The sequence below is a fragment of the Giraffa tippelskirchi genome, chromosome 9, assembly GCF_054371585.1.
Source record: "Giraffa tippelskirchi isolate mGirTip1 chromosome 9, T2T-mGirTip1v1.2.pri, whole genome shotgun sequence".
In the NCBI taxonomy this organism is placed as follows: Eukaryota; Metazoa; Chordata; class Mammalia; order Artiodactyla; family Giraffidae; genus Giraffa; species Giraffa tippelskirchi.
The window spans coordinates 118773185-118800838 of NC_137283.1; the positions used below are offsets into that span (position 1 = coordinate 118773185).

At 40.9% G+C, this 27654-nt stretch overlaps 1 protein-coding gene and 1 pseudogene across 20 annotated transcripts in view; both read right to left on the reverse strand.

Moving 5' to 3' along the window:
* KLHL32 (kelch like family member 32) overlaps positions 1-27654 on the reverse strand; it is a 209616-nt gene that overhangs the window by 90728 nt on the left and 91234 nt on the right. The gene's annotated exons all lie outside the window — the stretch shown is intronic.
* On the reverse strand, positions 454-3916 carry LOC145521614 (STE20/SPS1-related proline-alanine-rich protein kinase pseudogene; annotated as a pseudogene). The gene has a single exon (XR_014065537.1). The product of XR_014065537.1 is annotated as an STE20/SPS1-related proline-alanine-rich protein kinase pseudogene (transcript).

Genomic DNA, 27654 nt, shown 5'->3' on the forward strand with positions numbered 1-27654 from the left:
ATATACTGTATTTAAATTGTTCCTTAACATACTATATCTGAATTAATACTGTTTCTTATTATGGAAGTCAGTCCTTTTTTCCTGTTCTGATTAATGAGCTGTGGGCCTCATTCTAACAGCTGAGTTCTCATTTCCAATACTCATTTCTGGTGCACAAAGCTCCACAGTTAACCACTTATTTTTGCAGGAAGATATGAACATTTGCAAAGACCAATATAATAGTCTTAAAATTCAGTTTGTGATGAATGTCATCTTGTAAATATAAAAGAACTGAATTTTAGTTTTTCAACGTATACTTCAGAATGTTTTTCTTCAGTAAATTGCAGAAACAGTAAACAGGTATTTTAGGGAAAAGGACTTACATTTCTCCTTGAAATACGAGACCAGAGGTAGATATTACTCCATTTTACTTCTAAATCCTATAATAACTTCAACCACAAGCTTTCATTTTTTTTTCCTTCTCTATCTCTGATTCTCTAATCCTTTCTGTTTCAAATAAATGATGTAGAAATAGCATTTTTAGAATAGAAAGGCATCAGAGAGAAAGCAAAATGCCCCAGAGATACTGGCAATAGCACTCTGCATTTTTTTCTGATAAGGTCCAACTTTGGGCCTACAGCTGCCAGCTCTTGAGCTGGTAAACAGGACTGGAGAAAAACACACAACTAGGTTGACTAAATCCACTTTACATCCAAGACTGCCAGGCACAGGAGGACTTCAATGCTGCTCCAGTCTTCCTCACCCATTTCCCAAGCCCAGTGGTTCCTAAAGTCTAGTCTCTGAACCAGCACCATCAGCGTTACCTGGGAAATCCTGAAAATTGCAAATTCTTAGGCATCTCCCCAGAGCTAACTGAATCAGAAACTTTCAAACTAGTGTTTTGACAAACTCCACTGGGGCTTCCAATGCCCAGTGAAGCCAGAAAAACACTATGGAGTCAGCTCACTCTCTCCCTCTATTCCTTCTCACACGCTCCTCTCTCAAGCCTCCAACTCTTTGTCTCTCTTCTTATGCTAACCTCATGATCTTCCAAAGGCTCCCACCACCAAGTCAACCAACCCACCTACTCATATCTGTTCCAGCGCATTTTATTCTCCTCCACACTCCACTTGGGCACTAGATCCCATCTCTCTCTGCCTGATACTTCCCCTCTCGTTCCTGTGTCATCAGCTGTTCTCTTCTACTGGATGATAACTCTCATCAGCATACAAATATGCCATTCGAGCTCTTAAGAAATAAAAATCCCATCCCTTGATGCCAAAGACCCTTCATGCTTCCCGTCATAACAAAGCTCCTCAGGGGAAGTTGTCTATATAAAACCCCATTGCTTGCTCTACTCTGCTCTCTTTCAAATCTATACTTGTTGAGTATTGTTCCCATGGTTCCTCTAAAAAATGCTCTCATGAAGGCCATCAGTGACATCTACATCCAAGAGCCACTTCTCAATATTTAATCTTACTCAAGCCGGCAGCAGTTAGCAAAGCTGAATGCTCCTCTTCTTGAACAATTTCTTCCCTTGCCCCTAGGACAACACTTTCTCTCTCAGTTTCTTCTACTTCAATAACCAGAGCCTTTCCATCTCCTTCCCAAACTGTAAGCATTGGAGATGCTCAAGAGCTCAGTTCCCCTATCTCTTCTTTCCTCTCTCTACTAACTCCATGGATGACCTCACATAATCCCATGGCTTTAAAACTACCCACACACTGATTACATTCAAATTTGTTTCTCCAGCCCCAATCTCACCTTTGAACTTCAGACTGATATTCAACCACCTATTCTGTGTCACCCCTTGGGTATCGAATGGGCAGCTCAACCTGAAAGTGCCCCACACTGAACTCTTCATCCTCTCCACCAACCACCAAACCTGCTCCTATCCCAATCCAGCCATTTCAGCAAAAAGCAACTCAGTTATTTACGCTAAAACCCCAGAGTCATTCCTGACTCCTCTTATTTTTTCTCATACCTCACATCTGATCCATCAGTTACTCCTGTTAGCTCTACTTCAAAATAGTTCCAGAATCAAACATACTCAGCACCTCTTTCATCATTATCACTCTAGCCCAACCTACTGTCTCCTATATAACAGCCTCCTAACTAGTTGAACTTTTCTCTCCTTTGCCTCCTCGCACTGCTTTTATCTATTTATTTTTTTAAGTTAAAAAAAAATTCTCTTTTATCCCGTTACATTGAAGCCAGCCTCTTCACAATCCTCTGATTTTGCTAGGGGGTGGGAGGAAGTGGCAGGAAAGGTTGGAGGGAGGGTGTGGCGAGGGGAGCCATGACAGATCAGGGCCACATCAAGGGACAGATATCAGCTGACACTCAACTGAGCAAACCCGATCAGCTTCACTTCGTTGGGAACCTCCGACCCATCACAGCCAGAAGCCAACTTAAACGTCAATGTTTTTAAAGCTTTAGGATCATCTACAATCTTCTGTAAATTAGCAGCCACTATAACTACATCATGCCCATCAACCAAGCCAGTAGAGAAGAGCTCCTGAGAAACACCGTCTGCAGTATCTCTTCCTGGAGTAAACTCAAATCGTATGTCATTAAGTTCCTTCCTGGAGTTTCTTAATCTTAAAACGAGGTTCACAGCACAAGAAGCTTCTCTGTAGTCTTCACTAGCATTGGGTAGGCCCTGAGAGTCCTGCACAGAAAGGGACTGTATCTGCTCGGGGATGCTGCTGGCGTTCACCACCATCTGCTCTGGATTTTCTTCTTTTACTCTTCGTGACTTTTCTTGAGAAAAGGCTGCTTTCCCTTCTTCACTTTTCTCATTCATCTCGTCATCGCTCCACTCCCAGTCACCGTCTTCGGTTTTATGAAGGTGACCACTTGACCCTGAAACTCGTCTCACCTTTTTGGCTCTTTGGGCTATGTCTGGTGTCCTTGTAAGCAGCTTCTCAATCAGGTACTCTCTGTTATTGGCTTTCTGGAAGAATTTGCATTTTAAAAGTTCTGCTGCTGCGGGCCTTTTGGAGGGATCCTTCTGAAGACACAGTGAAAGTAACTTTCTAAAGGACTTGCCATACTTTTTCATCATCTCCTTATCCTCTACTCCCGTTTCCAAAATGGGTGGATCATTTTGCAAAGTCAACATCAACACTTTCATAGGAGGATACTTGTGATAAGGCGCTGCTCCTGTGGCTAGTTCTATGGCAGTTATTCCAAAACTCCACATGTCAGCCTTGAAGTCATAGCCTCTCACCTGTTCCATGACTTCACGGGCCATCCAACACGGGGTGCCAACGAATGTTTTTCTTACTGTATTCCGGGTAACATCACCCCCTGTTGCTAAGAAAGCACTAACCTCAAAATCTGCTATTTGTACTGAACCATCTTCACCCAGAAGAATATTACCAGCTTTCAAATCCCTGTGAATCTGACCATTTCTGTGTAGATAGTCTAAGCTTTCCAAAACTTCTTTAAGAATTGTTGCTATTATTGCCTCTTCCAGAACTCCCTTCTTGTGTTCTCCTCGATTGACTATGTATTTTATGGTATCCAACACTGAACCTCCACTGAGTAATTTCATGACCAGCCAAAGTTCGTCTTTTACCACAAAAGAGGTGTAATAGGTCACTACGTTGGGATGGCTGCACTGACTCATGGCTTGAATTTCTTTTAATAGTTCATCCGTGCTGGTCTGGCATTTTTCCAAGTTGATCCGCTTTATTGCTACACGTTCTTGCCTAGGTTTGCACAGAGCAGCCTGAACCACAGCTGTAGAGGCCATGGGAGCCACCGGGGCCGGCGGTGCTGTCGCTGTCGCCGGGGCCGCTGCTGTCACCGGGGCCGCCTGCTGGGGCTGCTGGACGTGCACGGGCGAGCCGCTCGGCTCCGCGATGATGCTGCCGGAGGAGACCGGGAGGACGCGCCGGCCGGCGGACGACCTTCCACTTGAAACTTCCCTTCCCTCGCCGCCGACACCTCTCGGCGGGCGCACGCCCTCCCTGCCCCCGCACTGCTTTTAATATCAATCAAATGGTTCTTTAAAAACAGAAATGAAATCATGTCACTCTTTCATTCAGAACTGTCCAACAACTTTTTATCTTATTGGAGAAAAGGCCAAAGTGTTCACTATATCATACAAGTTCCTTTCGAATACACGGAGCACCTTAGCGTTTACATCTAGCTGCTTTCTTTGCCTGGATTGCTCTTCCTCAAGATATCAGAGAGGCTCACTCTCTCGTGCTCTTCAGACCTCTGCCCTGACAGCATGTTACCTAAGAGGTCTTCTCTGACCATCCTATGTAAAACAGTACCCCTATCCCCAATCTCTTTGCTTCATTCTTCTTCACAGCACTTAACATCTCTCAACATACTACGTATTTGTCTTGTTGATGATTTTCTGTTCCTCCACTCACTAGGATACATGATCCAGGAGAGTAAGAACTGGAGCCATTTTGTATCCCTAGTGCTTAGAACAATAACAAACAAAAAGCTTTCACTTAACATTGATGAATTTACCTTATAGTAATTTATTGAATTAATTTATCTCTGAAAGTGAAAAGTGAAAGTTGCTCAATTGTGTCCAACTCTTTGCGACCCCATGGACTATAGATACAGTCCATGGAATTCTCCAGGCCAGAATATTGGGTAGACTGTCCCTTTTCCAGGGGATCTTCCAAACCCAGGAATTGAACTGGGATCTCCTGCATTGCAGACAGATTCTTTAACAACTGAGCTATCGGGGAAGAATTTATCTTTAGATATGCTTTTTTTAATTTTTAAAAATTATTTATTTATTATTTACTATTGGCCACACCAGGCAGCATGCAGGATCTTAGTCCCCCAACCAGGGATAAAACTTGCTTCCCCCTGCAGTGGAAGCATGGAGTCCCAACCACTGGACTGTCAGGGAAGTCCTCTAGATATGTTTTTAAATTCAGAATTAACTTTATTAATAAGCCTAACATGAGAGGAAAGAGGGGAAAGGACTGTACATTTTCTTTCTCAATGATCAAAGAAGTGAAAAAGTTAAGCATGTGTGGCAAAAATACCAACACTCATCTTATTCTGAAAATTCTTTACAGCTCCTTTCCTGTCTAGTCAGAGGGAAAAACCTGAATTTTTCTAACTCCTCAAGGAGAAAGGCTTTGACTGACATTCAGGAAATTATTGCAGCTCCCTTCACAGAAGCAAGGATGTAGTGTATTCTTGCAGAAGAGGCATGGCCTAAGGCGCAGAATGGGGAATAGATGGATTAGAAAGGTTAGTCTTAGCCTTTAAATCCTGTCAGTTGTGCTTATTTCACACAACTGGCATTCACGATAACCTCTAAGGCTCGGTAATGCCCAGCACAAAGACAGATATCACAGAGAGACAAGATGAATATTCCATTGCACGTGTTACACGTCCAGTGGGCCACCTGGAGAAACCTCAGAAGAGAAACCCATACTGGGATTGTTTTTTTGTCTTTGTTTCTTGATTTCTGTTCTGCAGTTTTTTTCTTCTCTCATTATAACATAAGTTTCTCTAAAAAAAAAAAATGCTTTAGCACAGAAAATCCCTAAGTGACTTTAAAGGGAGTGGTTTGAAAAAAAAAAAAGAAACCTACCAGAAAAGCTGGGTCTCACTTATAGAAACAGAACCAGCATTTCCAAGTTCCACTTACATTTATTTACGTTAGTCGCTCAGTCGTGTCCAACTCTTTGCAACCCCATGGACTGTAGCCTGTCAGGCTTCTCTGTCCATGGGATTTCCCAGGCAAGAATCCTGGAGTGGGTTGCTATTTCCTTCTCTAGCATATCTTCCCAACCCGGGTCTCCCACATTGCAGGCAAATTCTTTAACATCTCAGTCACCAGGGAAGCCCTTAAAGTCTTTTCAATTCAGTTCTGTAGCTTATTGGTTACTGGTTGTCCTCATATATTTTTCCAGATAATTTGTGTTTGGGCAGAAAAACAAAGGTTGGATCTCATCACGGAGTACAGTATGGCCAATCTATCAGTTGTCTAAAAGAACTGGGTGAAAATGGCCTTCTGTAAAAGGAAGGGCTCTCCCACACATCAGTGGATAGATGACAATGGAGATCGCTAAGTTCAAGTGTTGCAGAGCACATGCGGGTTACATTTAGGCCTTTCAGGAATGCATATCCACCCACATCTAGTCTGGCACTCAAAGCAGGTCAGATGGGAAGAAGGATCACTCCAGGACCACCCACAGAGGGAAGGGTGTCCCCTGACAGTTCAGAGAACACAGGGTCGTAGGGCGGGAGCTTGACACATCCAGTCAATCATCAAACTGGAGGAGCTTAGCGCAGGTGAGATAGAGGACAAGACCAATGTCTGAATAACAAAAAAGATCAAGAAATGCAGGATGCATAAAGCCAAGTGGTCCAGAAAAACACTAATGCCACCCAACTGGGCTGACATTGCCTCTTTCCTCAGTGATGTTCCCCTGCCTGGGTGGAGGCAGAAGTGGGGTGTCTTCAGACTGTTCAAAGAGGTTCTGGTGCAATCTCAGGTGGACACGAGCTGCCTGTTCACAGGCCATCATATGGAACATGCTTTCCCTGCCACCCACTCACACTTGACCTCCAGGTAACAGGATACAGAGGGCTGATCTTAAAAGAGGGGAGCTGGACAGTCCTAGCTGGGGAGGTGACAATCTCATTTCAAAAGCTTTCCTGCAGCTGGTGGCAAGCTAGTCCATGTCAGCTGAGGAAAGATCCACTGCTGACCCCTGCCTCAAATGCTGAGACTCTGCCTTCATTGTGATCAACTGAGGATAAGAAGTGGTCAGTGGCTGTAGTCAAGGTGACACTGGGTAGTGTAACAAAGCAACAGAGGTAAAAGCCACAACTACAGTTGAAGGCTGCCGCTGCTGCTAAGTTGCATCAGTCGTGTCCGACTCTGTGAGACCCCACAGACGGCAGCCCACCAGGCTCCCCCGTCCCTGGGATTCTCCAGGCAAGAACACTGAGTGGGTTGCCATTTCCTTTTCCAATGCATGAAAGTGAAAAGTGAAAGTGAAGTCACTCAGTCGTGTCTGACTCTTAGCGACCCCATGGACTGCAGCCCACCAGGCTCCTCCATCCATGGGATTTTCCAGGCAAGAATACTGGAGTGGGTCGCCAGTGCCTTCTCCGCAGTTGAAGGGGGTGGTCTCTAAAGATAACAGTGAGAGTTACCACATCAGAATTCAGGCATGAAGGGTCCAACTGCCCTGCCAGAAGGAGGCACTCCTGAATACTCAGACCAAAGGTGTCCTCTGGCCACTGATCCAAGCAAGGTTGGATCTGCACAATCTTTGTGTGTGCTAAGTCCCTCAGTTGTGTCTGACTCTTTGTGACCCCATGAGCTGTAGTCTGTCAGCCTCCTCTGTCCATGGGATTCTCCAGGCAAGAATACTGGAGTAGGCTGCCATGCCCTCCTCCAGAGGATATTCACAACCCAGGGATCAAACCCCCATCTCTTAGTCTCTTGCAGTGGCAGGTGGGTTCTTAGCTACTAGCGCTACCTGGGAAGCTGCACAATCTCTAACAAAGGCCTTCCAAATTGGAATGAGACTGGGGCTCCCGGTTTCAGCAATATCGTCGGGCAGGACACAAGGCCAGAAACTTAAGAAAGAAGAGTGTGGGGGAGAGGTGAGAGTCTGCAGAGGCTACAAGATGAGCCATGTCCTCACCTGGCAGGGCTCTGGGAGGACAGTGCTTGGGCTAATGTAGCACAAAGACCCCAAGGCATTCCTGCCTTTCCTTCTGCAGCTCATTCTCCCAAATCACCAAGGGTCTGTTCATCCTTTTAATTTTGCCTTCTTATTGTTTTTCTTCTCTTTATTTTTTTCTCTCACTTTACCTTGCTTCTTGGAGTTGCTACTGGTGGGGACTGTCTTTAATAGCCATGGCAAGTCTTGGTGTGATCCTTTATCCTGCTTTATGAATAAGTGAGTTAGCACCTTCAAAAAATGTTGTATATCTCAGTTCTTCAAAGCTATCTTCCTCATTTTTTGCTTCAGGAGATGTTTAACTTACTTACTTCTGGGTTTGTAGATAGAGGAGTCTGAAGGAACTGAACATATTGAAGTCAAACAATGAAGGTCTTTACCAAAGAAACAACTGTGCACACAGGAACATAAGCACTTTTGAAAGCTCTCATGTAAGTGAAAATTAGATGCGGCTTCAGATTATAAGAATAAAGGAGCACATTTATTCTTCTTTATACTTGTTTCTTTGGGAAATTTTTTCTGTGTAATATAGCAAAAATGGCAAATTATCACAATTTGAATTTATAAATAAAAACAAATAAATTGAATACAACAGTGTAAATAACTTTTAAATTATCAGATATTAAGGATACATAAAATGCTTTGTATAAAGTTCTTCAACAGACTTCCTATAGACAGAATTTGAACAATAAGATCTAGCTGTGAGAAACTGCCATCAATTCATTGTTTCTTTCAAAACCATTACACTAAGGATTTTTTAAACCACAAGGTGGCGCCTAAGATTAAAGTAAAAGGATTTTCTAAATTAGGAAGAGTATCTTTATAACAGACACTTTGTTTCTAAGAAAGAAAAATAATAAATAAGGATAATAAAGTATGAATTCTACTTTGTAGATGTATGTATAATTTGGGGGAAATGTTCATAAACATTTCTGTTGAAACACTTAATACGAGTGACACCAATCAAAATTCAGTAGTTCTCCATAAATCAGGTCCCAGTTTATGAATATAAGGAGTTCAAACTTCTTTTCTTTGTATTCAGAAATTCTTACGATGTGGCCCCTAACTAACTTATAAAGCTTCCAACTCTGCAACCCTATGGTTCCTTTGCTAAAGCCAATAGTCAATAGCCCACTGTCCTCCATATACAGGCAATACCTTTTTCTCCACCTTGAATGCCCTCCTAACTTCTTTAATCTCTATATCAAAATCCTACCCATTTGTCAAGATTCAGTGAAGTCTACTTCCTATACAAAGCTTTGCAAGATTTCCCTTCACCCTAACCTGAAACTGGGATTAATCTCCCGGGACTCCAAATTACCACAGATGTTTAATGAACTAAAACCATGAGCTCCAGGTCACACCATCTGACTTCAAATCCCAGCTGGCAGAATGAGATTGAGAAAACTACTCAGTTCTGCCTCAGTTTCCTCATTTATACAATGAAATTATAATACCTATCTCAAAAAATTGTTTTAAAGACTGAGAAAATGTATATATGTCATTACAACTGTATATGGCTGAGGTAGCTAGATGGCTTAAACAATTTGGGACTCATGAACACCTCAGAAGAATACCTCAGGAATTATTTAGTAAAGAAATTTACAGGAGTAAAAAACACAGGTCCTGGAGAAAATGTTAGAAGATGTCAAAAGCCTCCATGAGAGAGCCTGGTCACATGCCAATCAAGGATTATCTGGTTGAAAGAGTTAAACAAAAGGACACAACGGACATTTCAACTAACAGTCATAGTAATGTGCACAAATAAAGGTCACCTTTGGGCTGGATGTTCCGTATGATGAATTTGTGATTTGATTACTGATTCCTTAAGTTTCAAACTTTGTCAGGTAGTTTTCTTCTAAACATAGTACACTTGTACAAATTCCTACAAGATCTTAATATCAAACACTTAAATATACTAATTGATTTTCAATTTATGAAAAAGTAATCAACTTTTCCATCTATTAGAATACAAAAAAAGAGAAAATGAGACTTGATTTTCAGAATATCTTGAAAAAATGCTTAAAACCACAAAGGTAAAACCACAATAACAACATACTAGTAAAAAAAAAAAAAGTATGGTGATAATTACTTGGAGATTCTATTGTTTTCCTTCACAAGTTTACACACTCTCATTTGCTTTATTTGAAGTTTCTAAGGTTATAGGCAGATAGTAGAAGCATAGTCCCTAAGATGCTAAGAAGAAATCCTGGAATAGATAAGGACACCAGTACTACATTACTGGGACTTCCCTAGTGGCTCAGTGCTCAAGAATCCACCTGCCAAGGAAGGAGACACACGTTCAATCTCTGGTCCAGGAAGATCCCCTGGAGAAGGAAATGACTACCCACTCCAGTATTCTTGTCTAGGGAATCCCACGGACAGAGCCTGATGGACTATAGTTCACGGGGTCACAAAGAGTTGAACATGACTTAGTGACTGAACCACCATCACCACCACTATATTACTAGGAAACTCTATGCTGCCCTACAAAAATTTTATTACCATTAATGAAACTTGAAAAGTCTACATACGTTGCTCCTTATTCTTCCTTTCCTATTTTTAGGATACGTGAAAGGGTAAAGGATTAAATACTCAAGCTAGGTGCTCACATAGAGAAAGAAGAAAGGAATCAGATGCAATTACTAAGCCGCTAAGATAGCAGTAGGCACAGGGTGCTTGGCTGGAGGTGCTTCATTTCAATGAAGCTGTGAAATAATTCTTCACACAAAAAACTTGGTCCCCTCAGATTGCATAAGCAAGCCTCATTTTCTTTTGGCCCCTTTTCCATTTTCACAGTTCGGTATTTCAAAGCTCTAAGATCAATAATTCTGTCAGATAGTCACTTCCAACAGTTTTATTCATTGTGTTTAAATTAACAAAATATATTATTTAACAAGATGTAAAGATGAATTATATATACTTACATTACTTTAAAAATATGGCCTAATTACTTGAAAAGGCAGAACAAATTTTTAGGAGTTTCTAACTCCAAGAGAAAGAAGCAGTCCCAGCAATTAAATATAATGAAACATGAAGGTCATTACAGGTTATAAGAAAAGCCAAATTAATTATTAAGATTCACTTTTATAACCAGTGCTCTTTCAAGTGTGATGAACATGGGAGGTTTCACTCCATTAAGCTTTATGAATGAATCTGAGCTTTTCCATACTGAGCTAGTTTCTTATAATGCTAGTATGGCCAAAGGAAAAAGAAACATTACTTCAAAATACTGACGTCCAAAGATGGAAGGTCTCTGGCAGAATGAATAGGGCTGGTGCCAATGTTCATTTATCATTGGCTACTGTGATGTCACTGCTGGGTACTTGAGCACAGACAGAAGCAAAGAGCCAAAAGGAACCATCACGCTTTAGGCTGTGACAGCGTGGGCACAGGATGGTGCAGGAGCACTTGGCTGGGCATGCTTCATGTCACTGAAGGAAGCTGTAGAATAATTTTTCATGTGAAGAAATACCTCATTAATCTTCAATTCCATGTTCATTTGGGGAAGTCCTTGTATTTGCTTTATAAGAAATGGAAGTAAAAGTATGGCTTCAGGAGACACTGTAGCAACATGGGCAAGTTATTGACATGTTTATTTTTAGCATCATTATATTTTAAAAAAGGGGGATGACTACTACCTACTTTTGTAAAGTCTTCATATAAGGATGAAATGGAATAATCCTGGTAAAAATTTTAGAATAATCTCTGGCATGTTTCACAGGGTAAAAAATATAGGTGCTATTATTATTGTTGTTAATTCCACGAACAGAAAATAATTACTTCACAAATAATGACTTCTATTTCTAATGTTTACACTGCCTACTGCGAGCCAGGTGCCATGTGAGGTAATTTCATACATATTATCTCTCTTTCTTATACTGTTCCCCACTCCTCAGTCCTGCAACGTAAATATTAACCCCATAAGGTAAATGAAGAAACTGAAGGCGGAGAAATTCACCCATTCAAACAGAAAAATCTTTTCTGAGTGCTACACGGTCTAGGCACCTTTCTAGGCACTTCGGGTATGAACATGAACAAGACAAACAAGTTTCCTCATTGTACGGTACTTAGAATCTAGGCTTTGGCCACTAGGATAGACTGAGGTACCATCAACTGGCAAGAGTAAAAACAAAGGCAGAAACAGATTTGAAGGAAATATCAAAAGTTCCATTTTGGAGGTATGCTAAAGGTGTGGCTTACTGGATGGCTATTGGTCATCCAAATAGAGATATCAAGTAGTCAGAAATATATGAGTCTAGTTAGCAAACTGTAAGTCCCAGGCCAAATTTTTCTTTCACATCCTTTTTGTATGGCCTGTGAGCTAAGAAAAAAAAGTTTAAGACAAAAATTTTACTTGCATTTTTAAAATTTTATTTTTTTTCATTAATAAACTTCATCTTTTAGAGCACTCTTAGGTCCACAACAAATTGAGCGGAAAGCAGAGTCCCATATACTTCCTAATCCTGTATATGCATAATCTCCCCCATTACAAACAGTTCCCACAGGATAGTACATTTGTTACAATCAATGAACCCACACTAACACAGTGTTAGCACCCAAACTCCATAGTTCATATTAGGGTTCACTCTTGGTTTGGGGTTTGGATGAACATAAGGACTGAGTACAGAGTATTTTCACTGCCCTAAAGATCCTCTGTGCTCTGCCTTACTCATCCGTAACTCCCCCAAGCCCCTGACAACCACTGATCTTTTTATTATCTCCATCAATTCAGTTCAGTTCAGTTGCTCAGTTGTGTCCGACTTTTTGTGACCCCCATGGACTTCAGCATGCCAGGCTTCCCTGTCCATCACCAACTCTGGAGTTTACCCAGACTCATGTCCCATCGAGTCAGTGTTGCCATCCAACCACCTCATGCTGTCGTCCCCTTCTCCTCCCGCCTTCAATCTTTCCTAGCATCAGGGACTTTTCAAATGAGTCAGTTCTTTACATCAGGTAGCCAAAGTATTGGAGCTTCAGTATCAGTCCTTCCAATGAATATTCAGGACTGATTTCCTTTAGGATGGACTGGTTGGATCTGCTTGCAGTCCAAGGGACTCTCAAGAGTCTTCTCCAACACCACAGTTCAAAAGCATCAATTCTTTGACACTCAGCTTTCTTTACAGTCCAACTCTCACATCCATACATGACTACTGGAAAAACCATAGCTTTGACTAGATGGGCCTTTGCTGACAAAGTAATGTCTCTGCTTTTTAATAAGCTGTCTAGGTTTGTCATAGCTTTTCTTCCAAGGAGCAAGTGTCTTTTAATTTCATGGCTGCAGTCACCATCTGCAGTGATTCTGGAGCCCCAAAAAAATAAAGTCTGTCACTGTTTCCACTGTTTCCCCATCTATTTGACATGAAGTGATGGGACCAGATGCCATGATCTTAGTTTTTTGAATGTTGAGTTTTAAGCCAACTTTTTCACTCTCCTCTTTCACTTTCATCAAGAGGCTCTTTAGTTCCTCTTTGCTAAAGAGGGTGGTGTCATCTGCATATCTGAGGTTACTGATATTTCCCCCGGCAACCTTGATTCCAGTTTCTGCCTCATCTAGACCAGCATTTCTAGTACTCTGCATATAAGTTAAATTAGCAGGTGACAATATACAGCTTTAATTACTCCTTTCCCAATTTGGAACCAGTCTGTTGTTCCATGTCCAGTTCTAACTGTTGCTTCTTGACCTGCATACAGATTTCTCAGGAGGCAGGTATTATCTCCATAGCTTTGCCTTTTCTGGAATGCCATACAGTTGGAATCCCAAAGTATGTAGCCTTTTCAGATTGGCTTCTTTCACTCAGCAGTAAGCACTTAAGTTTTCTCCATGTCTTTTCATAGTTTGATAGGCGATTTCTTTTTAGTGCTGAATAATATTCCATTGTCTAGATATACCACAGTTACCCATTTGTCTACTGAAGGATGTCCTGGTTGCTTCCAACTTATGGAAATTATGAATAAAACTGCTATAAACACCTGTATGCGTGTTTCTGTGTGAATGTTAAGTTTTCAATTCCTTTGGGAAATACCAAGGAGTGTGACTGCTGGACTGCATGATTAAGAATATGTTTAGTTTCGTTAAGACATGTCTTCTGTGAACATTGTCCCCCAATCTGTGGCTTGTATGCTCATTCTCTTGATAAAACTTCTGCAGAGCAGGTTGTAATTTGAATGAAATACAGCTTATCAAATTATTTTTTTCATGAGTCATGCCTCTGGCATTGTATCTAAAAAGTCATCACCATATCCAAAGTCATATAAGTAATCTAAGTGTTCTCCTGTTACCTTCTAGAAGCTTTATAGTTTTGCATTTGACATTTATGTCTGTGATCCATTTTGAGTTGATTTTTATTTGGGTGTAAGGTCTGGCTAGACTCATTTTCTTGAATGTGAATGTTCAGCTGTTTCAGCACCATTTGTGAAAAGGCTATCTTTGCTCCACTGCATTGTCTTTGCGCCTCTGTCAAAGATCAGTAGACTATATCTGTCTGGGTCTATTTCTGTTTTCTGTATTCTGTTCCATTGATCTATTCATCTATTATTTCCAGCCAATACCACAGTGTCTTGATTACTATAGCTTTATAGTAACTTGAATTCAGATAATGTCAATCCTCCAATTCTTTTTCTTCAATGTTCTATTGGCTTTGGGTTCTTTGCCTCTCTCCAAAGAACTTTTTGGAACAGTTTGTCAATATCAACAAAACAACTTACTGAGATTATGATTAGGATTGCAAGGAACAGTGACATGTTAACAGTGTCACATCTTCCTATCCATAATCATGGAAGCTTTTCCCATTTATTTAGTCCTTTGACTCCTTTTATCAGAATTTTGTAATTTCCTCACACAGATTTTGTTCATATTTTGACAGACTTTTTCCTAAGTATTTTATTTTAGGGTGCTAATGCCTAAGAATGCTTTTAATTTTTAAAAATAGGTTGGAAAACTTCAAAATTTGAATAATATGCTGATATATAAAAAGTTTCCAGCTGAGCTATATCAAATCCTAAAATATGATGCTGTTGAAGTGCTGCACTAAATATGCCAGCAAATATGGAAAACTCAGAAGTGGCCATAGGACTGGAAAAGGTCAGTTTTCATTCCAATCCCCAAGAAGGGCAATGCCAAAGAATGTTCAAACTACTGCACAATAGAATTCATTTCACATGCTAGAAAAGGAATGCTCAAAATTCTCCAAGCCAGGCTTCAACAGTACATGAACCGAGAACTTCCAAATGTTCAAGTTGGATTTAGAAAAGGCAGAGGAACCAGAGATCAAATTGCCAACATCCATTTAACTTATTTAAGTAGTCACTCAGTCATGTTCAACTCTATGCGACCCCATGGACTGTAGCCTACCAGGCTCCTCCGTTCATGGGATTTTCCAGGCAACAGTACTGGAGTGGGTTGCCATTTCCTTCTCCAGGGGATCTTCCCAACCCAGGGAACAAACCTGGGTCTCCTGCATTGCAGGCAGATGCTTTACCATCTGAGCCACCAGGGAAGCCCGTTGGATCACATAAAAAGCAGAATTCCAGAAAAACATCTACTGCTTCATTGACTACGCGAAAGCCTTTGACTGTATGGATCACAACAAACTGTTGAAAATTCTTAAAGAGACAGGAATACCAGACCACCTTTCCTGCCTCCTGAAAAACCTGTATCCAGGTCAAGACAGTTAGAACCGGACACGGAACAACAGACTGGTTCCAAATCGGGAAAGGAATATGTCAAGACCGTATGTTGTCACCCTGCTTATTTAACTTATATACATAATGCAAAATGCCAGGATGAGTAAAGCACAAGCTGGAATCAAGATTCCTGGGAGAAATATCAATAACCTCAGATATGCAGATGACACCACCCTTATGGCAGAAAGTGAAGAGGAACTAAAGAGCCTCTTGATGAAAGTGAAAGAGGAGAGTGAAAAAGTTGGCTTAAAACTCAACATTCAGAAAACAAAGATCATGGCATCTGGTCCCATCACTTCATGGCAAATAGATGGGGAAACAATGGAAACACTGACAGCCTTTATTTTCTTGGGCTCTAAAATCACTGCAGATGGTGACTGCAGCCATGAAATTAAAAGACGCTTGCTCCTTGGAAGAAAAGCTATGACAAACCTAGACAGTATATTAAAAAGCAGAGACACTGCTGACAAATGTCCATCTAGTCAAAGCTATGGTCTTTCCAGTAGTCATGCATGGATGTGAGAGTTGGACTATAAAGAACGTTGAGTGCCGAAGAATTGATGCTTTTGACTTGTGATGTTGGAGAATACTCCTGAGAGTCCCTTGGGCTGCACGGAGATCACAGTAGTCCATCCTAAAGGAAATTGGACCTGAATACTCATTTTAAGGACTGATGCTGAAGCTCCAATACTTTGACCACCTGATGCAAAGGGCTGACTCACTGGAAAAGACCCCGATGCTGGGAAAGACTGAATGCAGGAGGAGAAGGGGATGACAGAGGACAAGATGGTTGGATGGCATCACTGACCCAATGAACATGAGTTTGCGCAAGCTCCAGGAGATGGTGATAGACAGGGAAGCCTGGTGTGCTGCAGTCCATGGGGTCAGAGTCACAAAGACACGACTGAGTGACCGAACAACAAATGTAAAAAAATATGAAATTCAAATCTCAGCATCCATAAATAAAGTTTTATTGGAACTTCAGTTCAGTTCAGTCGCTCAGTCGTGTCCGACTCTTTGTGACCCCGTGAATCGCAGCATGCCAGGCCTTCCCATCCATCACCAACTCCCGGAGTTTACCCAAACTCGTGTGCATCGAGTCAGTGATGCCATCCAACCATCTCATCCTCTGTCGTCCCCTTCTCCTCCTGCCTCCAATCCTTCCCAGCATCAGGGTCTTTTCCAATGAGTCAACTCTTCACATGAGGTAGTCAACGTATTGGAGTTTCAGTTTCAACATCAGTCCTTCCAATGAACACCCAGGGCTGATCTCCTTTAGGATGGTCTGGTTGGATCTCCTTGCAGTCCAAGGGACTCTCAAGAGTCTTCTCCAACACCACAGTTCAAAAGCATCAATTCTTCGGCGCTCAGCTTTCTTCACAGTCCAATTCTCACATCCATACATGACTACTGGAAAAACCATAGCCTTGACTAGATGGACCTTTGTTGGCAAAGTAATGTCTCTGCTTTTCAATACGCTGTCTAGGTTGGTTACACAGCCATGCTCATCTATTTACTTATCTGTCTCTGGCTGTTTTCATTCCATAACAGCAGAGTTGAGTAGTTGCAACAGAGCTGGATATGGCCTGCAAAGGCTGAATTATTTATTATTTGAACCCTCACAGAAAAAGCTTGCTGATCTCTAGTCTGGAGTGCATGTGGGGACTAGCAGTCAAGAGCATAACGCTGTACCAAGTAACATGGGTCTGGATGATGGTATCAAGGAAGCTGTTTAGACCTGAACAGGAGGGTTTTGACACATGAGGAACTCAGAGCCTACAGAAGGGGGAGCAAGCAAAGACACTTGAAAAGGAACGACGGGGAGGAGAGCTGGGGGTACAGAATAAGAACCCACAGAGTGTGGTGTCTTCACAAAAAGGCTTCAATGGAGAGATAAGTTGACTGTGTTGAATGCAGCTGAGAGGACACAATGAATCAGTCCGGCAACATCTGTGACTATCAGATCAGTTTCAGTGGGACGCTGAAGATGGAAACTTCCAGACCTGATGAATGGAATAGGGAGTAAAAATGAGGAAGAATGAGTAAGTTTATGTAATTCTTTTCATAAGTTCTGCTGGGAAGGAAAGCAGAGGAATAAATGGTAGTTGAAGAAGTAGAGAAAAACAAGAAAGGGATTTTTGAAAGATGAACAATAAAGCATGTTTTTACACTGGTGGGAATACGCCAGTGGAGGAGAAACTGATGACAGAAGAGACAGACGTGAGGATTCAGGAATGATGTCTGAGAGGATAGGAGGAAGGAGGATCCAGAGCTTAAGTGGAGAGATTAGCCTCTCACAAAGCAAGGATGTCTCTTCCAGCATAAAAGATGGGAATATACAGAATAAGTGCACAGAACCTGGGAAGTTTGGGGATTCGATGGTGAAAAGATGTATTTCCTGTCTGCATGTTTCTCAATGGAAGATGAGTTTCCCTTGTGGTAAGTGTACCAGGGCAGGGTATTGAGAGGGCAACAGGGTTTGAAAAGAGGAGAAGAAAAGAAAAACTTAGCAGGAAGAGGAGGAAAGCAAATTTACCAGAGAAACAAATTAGCACTACCTGGCTAGGGTGAGCATCCAATTGAGATTTGGGAATCTGAATTTGAAGTGAAAATGGTAACTTTTTCCAGCAACAGTCAGTGGAGTTGATACTTATAGTGGAATTCAGTCAACAGTTCCCTAAAGCTGCCACAGGCTGGAATCATGCTTGAGTCTCTCTAGGTCAGTGGCTGTACTCTTTGGGTTGTGCCAAACTGTTACTACCCTGATACACATATAATAACATAAGGATGCATGGTTAGAATCAATTTTTCAAGAGCTGCATCTATTCAGTTACCATGTGTCAAATGGCTACCTTTTCTCCCTGCAAAGTAAACTGCAAGTAGTACTCTATAAAGTATTCCAGCTCAATTATTCATTCTCCTATCTGAACTAGTGTAACTTTTGGAGCACTGAACATTCTCAGATACTTCACCATGCTCCATACACTAATAGTTCAGGCCCCTGGTAATCCATTTCCAAGAAATGCAATGGTGTGTTGACCTGTCATTTCATTGTTCAGCCCACTTTGAGAAAGCATTCACAGCATTACTTCCATCAACACAACCCTAATGTCTCGTGAGTCCTTAACACATAGTAGGTGCTCGTTAACCATTTGCTGAATTAATGGATCTCAATTTGAGGACAAACTATAAATGGTTTTTTATAAAGGATACAAAGAAAATAAAGTATTCACAAATTAACTTAGATCATTCAATGCATTTGAATTAGCTCTTCATTTGAAATGTTTGCATGATTATTCCACTCAAATGGAATATCAACTTCAATATAAACCTCAAAAGCTTTGTTTGGCTAGTTATGTTTTTATCTTGAAATTAACCGCAAAGCTCACATATTTTTGCTATCAGGTTGTTTTCTTTTAAAAAATCTTACATTTAGAATTATAAAATTCCCATCTATTACTAACTCAATAGAAATACTAAACGCTTCCAGCAGAGGGCTCAAGAATTCTTTTTTAAGACAAAAAGTTTATAAAATTCACTGTCCAACAGCAGCTGTTACAAAACTTCAGAAGGTACTCTCACAAAAAATATGTTCTTCTTGATCAAGTAATTCCAAGTCTACAAATTTATTTTAAATAATCCAAATCTGTAAAAAAAAAAAACACCTGTATTACAATAAAGCAGCATATACTATGAATTTATGGATAAATGTACTTTTATCAGGACTGAGCGACTTCACTTTCACTTTTCACTTTCACGCATTGGAGAAGGAAATGGCAACCCACTCCAGTGTTCTTGCCTGGAGAATCCCAGGGACGGTGGAGCCTGGTGGGCTGCCGTCTATGGGGTTGCACAGAGTCGGACACGACTGAAGTGACTTAGCAGCAGCAGTACTTTTATCTAATTCCAGAAAAGACATTAAATTATAATCACAAAAAATCTATATTAAATTACTCAGGAGATGGGAAAAGGCCAGGGGAAAAAACAGAAAAATAACATACAGTATGTTAGTGAGAATTTGAGTGAATATGGCTTTTCACTTTCATTCTTTATGTTTGTATAAACACCTGGGTGATTTTTTTCATTTTTAAAAGATGAAAAATAGTAATTTATCTTTACAAAATTAGCATACTTCTTAATTTTAGTTCTGATAATAGGGGTGGAAAAAATTTAGGAAGCAAGTAGAATGGCTTATTTATGGAACAACCTGGGATTCTGGGGACACTTAATTATTGGAGGCAGAACTAATAGGATGTAGCACCACTTTATTCATGCCTAAATAACATTAAAGTACCCCCCCTGGGATTCCAGAAATTTTCAGATAGAGCTCCTAAATATTTTCATTCACTTTTCTTATTTACATATACTCATTTCCAGAAGGATCTGAGGCATCAATACAAGCATTTAAAGATTAGAAACATAATTCGAGCCAGGAGAAAATAGGAAACAATGTGAGGTCGAGAAGAGATGTAACTATTAATAATGGCCTGCAAATATGGCTCTAAGCCTCCTAGCATTAAAATAAAAAAAGAAAATGCAGCCTAATACAAGATAAAAAGATGAAAATACTGAAATGAACTCTAGATTCTCCAGGCCCTGAGATCTAATGGAAAATTTCCTTCAGACATTATGACTATCATTGAATGACCTACCTGGTGATACTTTTAATACCAACATAAGTGTATTTTGTAAACTTTGCATAAAAAGTAAAAGTTAATAAAGAGACTCTTCAAAATTCAGATGTAGTTTTCTGATTTTCTCCCTTGATATCTTGATCTAGATATTAGACTTAGAGTAAATGAGCAGTGGTTCTTAAAGCAGGCAGTACAACTTTGTAGGGAGCAATTTGGAAATGCACACAGTTATTTTTGGTTGTCCCAGGAAGGGGGATACTACTGGCCTTTATTGGACAGTAGCCAGGCAAAGTACAGGACAGCCACCAAATGCAAAGAACTCCCCTCAATCCTGCATATCTGAGTGACCTGCTGGACATGTGTGTGCGTGCAAGCTCAGTCATGTCCGACTCTTTGCGACCCTATGGGCTGAAGCTCATGGAGGCTCCTCTGTCCATGGGATCCTCCAGGCAAGAATACTGGAGTGGGTTGCCATTTCCTTCTCCAGGGAATCTTCCTAACCCAAGGTTTGAACCCGAGTCTCCTGCATTGGCAGGTGGATTCTTTACCACTGAGCCATTTGAGAAGACAGACATGTAAATAAGTTAAAAACTTGTTTATAAAACCCTAAGCCCAGAATTGAACTCTGTTTTACATATAGGCAAATTTTTATTTGTTTTGCATCAAGATACACTGAATTTTCCAGGAATCCTACCACAATAAAAACCAAGAGAAGACTACTGTTTTGTTTTGTAAGGAGTTTTACTGAAAGTTGTTCAGTACTTCAGAAAATCATGTTGCCTAGGGCATGCTCTTGTGGTATCTCTCAGTTTCCAGCAAAACATCCTTTTGTGTCACTCCGCATCTATATGCAGCATGAGGATTCTACCTGTAGCTACAGACAGGCAACTGTTTCATTATGTCTTGTGAAGAGTTCTGCTCCAGCCTCTACATACTGAATTGCACATTATTTTCAATATACTTTCTTTCCTTTTGTTTGTTATTTAAATGTGGTTAAGATATTCTTGGCTTTCCTGGTGGCTCAGATGGTAAAGAATCTGCCTGCAATGCAGAAGACCCAGGTTCGATCCCTGGGTCAGGAAGATCCCTGCAGAAGGAAATGGCAACCCACTCCAGTATTCTTGCCTAGAGAGTTCCATGGGCCATAGGCTACAGTCCATGGGGTCGCAAAGAGTCAGTCATGACTGAGGGACTAACACACATACAAGATATTCTTACTAGTGTTTAGAGTAATTTGTGTGGGTAAATTATATTATTAGGAATTTCTTCTCAGGATAGTAAAGGTGGCCTTGTATATTAAGGTTTGATAGATGAGGTTGAGAATCACCAAGCCAGACTGGCAGGCTGCATATTTTCTGAGAATTCATTGTATGGATAATTCCTCCCAGTCAACTTTTAGTGAGAGCTTTCTAGCAAACAGGCTGAGACTGGAGTGTAATTATTCTCTTTTGCTGAACAAGTGGAAAAGTTCATGTCCTTTAAAAAGCTATCAATAAGCTGACATCTTCTTATGATAACTAAAGAGCTAATCAAGAATCTCCACTAAATAAACTGGTAAGCTCCCTCCACTCAGAGATGATTTCATGAGATACCTAAAGGAAGGGTCACAATTTCCTTAGGGAATGATTCTGAGTACAGCCAACTTTCAGAAATTCCAACAATCAAGAAAGAACACAACTGTAATGATGTCTGCTCAGAAATACTCCCAACAGGAGTTGCTACTCATCTGCCATAGCAACGGAAAAACTCAGATGGACATGATGAAATGAAAAATGTCTAGCAATGCGACTTTCTGCCAAAACAGAGAGAAACAAGTGCACAGAAGTGCAAAATCCACCCTGAGTTAGCTTAATGGGGCTGACCTACTCTTTTGAGTTACTGAGTATTTTTTTCTACTTTGGAGGACATCAAATAGAAAAGAAAGGATAGTTTATTGCTCCACTTGTGACAATAAAGCCATTATCAAGGGCACACAGGAAACACTTCTCTTTCTATTCCCCATCCTGGCAGTAGGGTGGTGCTGGGAGGTAGAGTGTGGGAGAGAGAGAAGAGGACCCAAGGAACAAATCCAGCTCATTTACATAAAGTTTCGTATAATGAAGACAAAGTTAAAACAGAGAGGGGTCACACTCATCCTTGTCATCTAGTATTATCTCAGATATCCAGAGACACTGAGTGTCATCAGTGTGCATGTTCTGTATGCACGAGCTCAAGTACCTTGGTCCGCAATGGGTCCCGCAGCACAGAACTTAACGCCAAGAAAGATTATAAATGCTGTAAGCATACTGTTCAAACACATTTTGTTTTCAATAAGTGACTGAGTTTCACAGTGTGCCAAAGGAAAATGTCTGTGCCTAAAATGTGACTATCACTCAAGCAAAACGCTACACTAACGCAATGGAGTCCATCTCCATTTTTGACGTGTGATTGGTGACAGCTCTCAAGCCCCACCACTCCCTCTTCTCTGCTTGCTCCACACCTGGGGGAAAATACAGGAAAAGTCTGAGGTCTCTCTCCCTTGATGCTGGTGCAAAGTTCAGAGCACACAAGCCTCTGGCTACATGGAGAATCCTCCAGCCCACCTCCTAACCACAATAAATACCAACGCTGATCAATTGCCCCTACTGGCTCTCTGAAGACACATTTGGACCTATTGGAAGCCATGCTTTTAGCCCCAAAAGCCTCACTATGTGAGTGACAAACCCTTTCCTAACCTCTTGGTCCATGTGTGCTGTTATCAGTCTCAACACTGCAACAAACACTGAGTGGGTGAGGGGGCCATTCTGTTTCTGCAGAGTGACTATCAGACAACTAAGAAATCCTACATTTATAAATTATTAAGAAAAAGCCAGGAAATACTTTTTTTTTAATCAAAATAATCAGTTTTATTACCAAATTGGAAAGCTGACCTCAGAAGTGTGGCCACAGTTAGACTTCCTCACTCTGCAACATTTTAGACATTGCTATGCTGAGCAGATGGCTCTGTAATGCCTGCAGTACAAACCACAGCCTGAGTCTTCTCTGAGCAGACACACACAGGGATTTCATGAGGGATAAAGGGATATGAGTCAATACATGAGTTCGAGTAAACTCTGGGGGTTGGTGATGGATAGGGAGGCCTGGCGTGCTGCAGTCCATGGGGTCGCAAAGAGTCAGACACAACTGAGGAACTATACTGAACTGAACTGAAAGGGATAACAGGCTGGCACAGGCAGACTGTCAGTTAGAACTGACCCTGCTCTACAAGTAGGGGCGCTCCCACTACACGTAGGGGCGCTCCCACAGACCTTCACTTTGAATTGCTGTCGACCACGAGGAATAGACAGGTTTTGGGTCCAGTGACACTGTTTCTGGGTCCTCAGCTGAAAAAAGTAAGCTTCTGGGGTCAGCCAAGATTGGAACTTTTAAAATCTCACTTCTCAGTTTTTCACAATAAATGTTTAGGTCCCCAACCTGTCCTTATAGTTTTGACTACCAAACCACATCAAGGATTTATCATTTTAGTTGACATCCTGAGAAGCCATAAAAATTTCATTTGGCATATCGTTCCTGTCTGTCTAGTTGGTTGACACTTTCTAGGAAACCACACATAGGAACCTGTAACATCCTCACCCTAAAACATTAAGCAGACACATCTGCTCATTTGTTTCAATAATCCACTGATAAAAAAAGAGAGAAAATCTCTAAAGGCAATAATATAGAGTTTCAAAAGTTCCAAAAACGTGAAAACTCACTGATGGAATTCAAACTCTTCCCCTTCGTTTCACTCTTCTCAAACTTTCTCTGTCAACAATACAGTTATGGACTCTGGCACAACTCTGACAAGAATTAAGGTAAGAAGAAAATAATCACTTTCTGCACAATTCAAAATATTCTTCCTTAGACTGTGGATTGTAGGCTGTGTGCCCTGGAGCCTAGGGCACAGGGTGCTTACCCTGGGGGACTCTTACTTGCCAGGCTTCTGTACATACTGCCAGGTGAAGAAAGAATTTTGCAGCTAAAATATTTAAACCACTGAATGGTCCTAATGCTACTCCCAAGAGAAGTATTTAAAAAATATTTCTCCCAGATTTTTTCCATGTGTTAATAACATTTAGTTCCACCAGGTTATATTTATAATAAGTAAATCTGATGGGGACTTTTTCTCATGTAAAGTGACACATCTTTTCCTGAAGGAATGGTTTATGAGAAGGCAGTTCCAATTAAGATTCCTGTCACTCTGCTGCCAGACCTGACGCTCAGGTCTCCAGAGAAAAGTATTCCATTGCAGAGAATAAATACACTTTCAATGATCATCAAAATAAGGCTACAGTGTCTGCCTTATTAGGACTATAAAAAAGTCAAGTGAACATATTAGATAAACAAATGAGAATCAGGCAGAAAACCTTGACTACACAAGAGCAAGAAAATTAAGGAGCTATGTCTTCTAGTTTTCAATTTCTGATTACATGAGCACACTTACAGCTAAAAAAAAAAGTCATTCTCACTTCATAGAGTGTCATACTTTTCTAGATTTCCAAAGAGTTCAAAATATTAATAGTTATAAAAAATATCCTTGTGAAGATTCTACTAAAGCATTCTCTGAACCAGAGAACAGTAATCAGGATGTATGTCCCCACAGAGATAGGTTCTTCCATGATGCTGAAGAACCAGAGGATGCAGCTACTGGATATGAAAAGCAAGGCAACAACAGATATCAAAGAATCCTTTTCATCTGCCCAGATAGGATGTGCCTGGTTCATGGCTGACAAAGTTAGCAGTACCTAGAGGGGTACTCTGGGAAATTCAAAGGGGATTACAAACCTATGATTGAGTTCACAGTTTCTCTCTTTACTGGGTTTCTGGAAATGCTCCATCAGGCAAGGGACCAAAAACACATGGAATGGAGAGTTCTCAGGAAAGTTAAGAGGAAGCTAACTAGCTTGAACCCCTTGTTCTACTATATGCAAGGCATTTAGTCCCTGATAGCTCAGCTGGTAAAGAATCCGCCTGCAATGCAGGAGACCTAGGTTTGATCCCTGGGTTGGGAAGATCCCCTGGAGAAAGGAAAGGCTACCCACTCCAGTATTCTGGCCTGGAGAATTCCATGGACTGTATAGTCCATGGACGTATAGTCTGGGGACACAGAGTTGGACATGACTGAGCGACTTTCACTTTAGCACAGTACTTGGCATATAGTCTTTTGTCCTTAACATCATGGCAGCCAGAGTGTTAACACAGCAAACTTTATTGTAGTTCTCAGTGCTATTTGCTTTCATTTTTGGTCCTTACCTACTCAAATTCCAAGAGGCATAATCAAAGACCTTTAGGATCGTATGTTCTTCCTTCCACTTGTTGAGCTGGTGGCTCAGACAGCAAAGAATCTGCCTGCAATGCAGACAACCTGGGTCTGATCCCTGGGTTGGGAAGATCCCCTGGAGAAGGGAATAGCTACCCACTCCAGTATTCTTGCCTGGAAAATTTCATAGACAGAGAAACCTGGTGGGCTATAGTGCATGGGGTCACAAAGAGTCGGACACAAATGAGTTACTAACACTTTCACTTTTTTTTACTTATACTTACTGAGCAGTGCTCATATCTTTATGAAAGGGTCTTGGTGTTAGGTGCTCCTCACTGTCTGGGTTTTCTGAGACATCATCTGAGGCAGGCATCATCTCCCTTAGAATCCTTCTTTTAAAGAAATTTTATTGAAGTGTAGTTGGTTTAAAATCTTGTGTTAGTTGCTGCTGTATAGCAAAGTGAATTAGTTATACATATAAATATATCCCCTCTTTTTTAGATTCTTTTCCCATATATGTCACTACAAAGTACTCAGTAGAGTTCCCTGTGCTATACAGTGGGGCCTTGCTGGCTATCTATTTTATATATAGTAGTCTGCATATGTCAATCCCCATCTCTTTCTTTTTGAAAAAAGTTTTATTTATTTTTTAAGCGGTGGAAAGCTGCTTTATAATTTTGTGTTGGTTTCTGTAGTACAAAAGTCAGTATTACAGAACAACTGTACTGTGAATCCAGTTATAATTATATATATATATATATATATATATCCCTTCACTTCTGAGCCTCCTTCCCTCCTCCCATCCCTAGACAGTTTTTTTCCCCTTCTTTTTCATGTCTCTTCTATCAGGACTGGGCTGAAATAGGAATGGATTCCTGGCCAGAGTTGGAAAGCAAGGAGATTGAGGGACAGCAGGGGAACAGGATTCCCTTGCTCACCAGTAAGTAAAAGGTGGTGTTTTCTCGGGTTCACTTTGTCTTTTTCCCCCTATGGCAGATCTGCCCAGTGACAATTTTGCATCATACTCTTTGCATTTAACCTGGCTCCTGGAGCCAGCCCAGAACAGGACTTGCAGTCTGGCTCCTCTGCTCTCCATGGCCAGTTCCGCTGTGTAGAGCTGTGCAAGGTCACCCACGAGCACTGCCATGCATGTGGGGCTCTGCTCAGGCTGTGACCCAAGCAGGGTGTTCCCACAGGAAGGGTACGCCTCGAATTAGCGGGAAGCCAGAGTGTGTGTGTTCCTTGAGAAGAAAAGTGCATGCACTTTCCGAGGATGTATTAGCATTAGGAGGAAATTTTGATTTTTCTGTAAAATTTCCTGGGTGATATCTGTGACCAATTTTAAAAAGGCTATGCTTTAGAACAGTGTGTAGGAGGAACACACACACACACACCTTGTTACACAGTGGCACTCATTCATCACACCCACTCTATACTTTCAATTTCCTTCCCAAGGCAGTAACGATTTTCAGGCACTTAAAATACTTAACATTTTATACTATGCTTACTACAACAGACTGAAGGTATAATCAACTATCAGTAGGAATAGCTTAGGTAGATAATTTAAATGTTAACTCAGATTTTTACACATCTACATACATACCATGGCTGAAGACCATCTTTCAGCAAATGTCCATAATAGTAAATAACAAGTAAGAAATTGAAGAACCATGCTTTTATTCATGTTTTTATTCTAAACTCTTTGCTTAATGTTCATTTCACTTCTAGAGTAAGACAAAGCTTTTTTGCATTTCCCAAGTATACTACAATTCCATTTTTTGCCATCATCTATGTTCATGTTTCAAAGAGAAAACAGATTTATCTAAAGTCATTTTGGTGTTTAAGAAACCAAACTGCCATGGATGTTGTTCAAGAAAGACTGTATCAACTTCCACTATGCAGCAAAGAATAATCACATACAACGTACAAATGCAGAAACTCAGAGCCCTCATGAACTAGCACTGGAAAAGCACCCAGGTCGGGAGAACCATCAAAAACAGTTCACTTTCTAAAATGTCCAAATACTTCCATGCCTCCTTCATCAAGGTATAACAAATGACTTAATCTTTTCTTAATGACATAGAGCATTAAGAAAGGGTTAAGAATAAATTAAAAGGATTCAAAATTAAGAGGACTGGGTTTGACTCACTGGGTCAATATGCCCTGGGAGATTGATCTTAGTCATTCACTGCACCTTCCAGGGCTTGTCATCTTTGTGACAGGATCACTAAATTCCCCAGAGCGGTCTAGAGTATTAGGCTACACAGCACACATGAAATGCCTGGGGCAGTGCCCTTGTTCTTGCAGAGGGTGCTCCATGAAATGCCAGCCCACTTCCTGTCCCTTCAGTGCACAATCTGAAAAGATGAATTACTGCAGGACT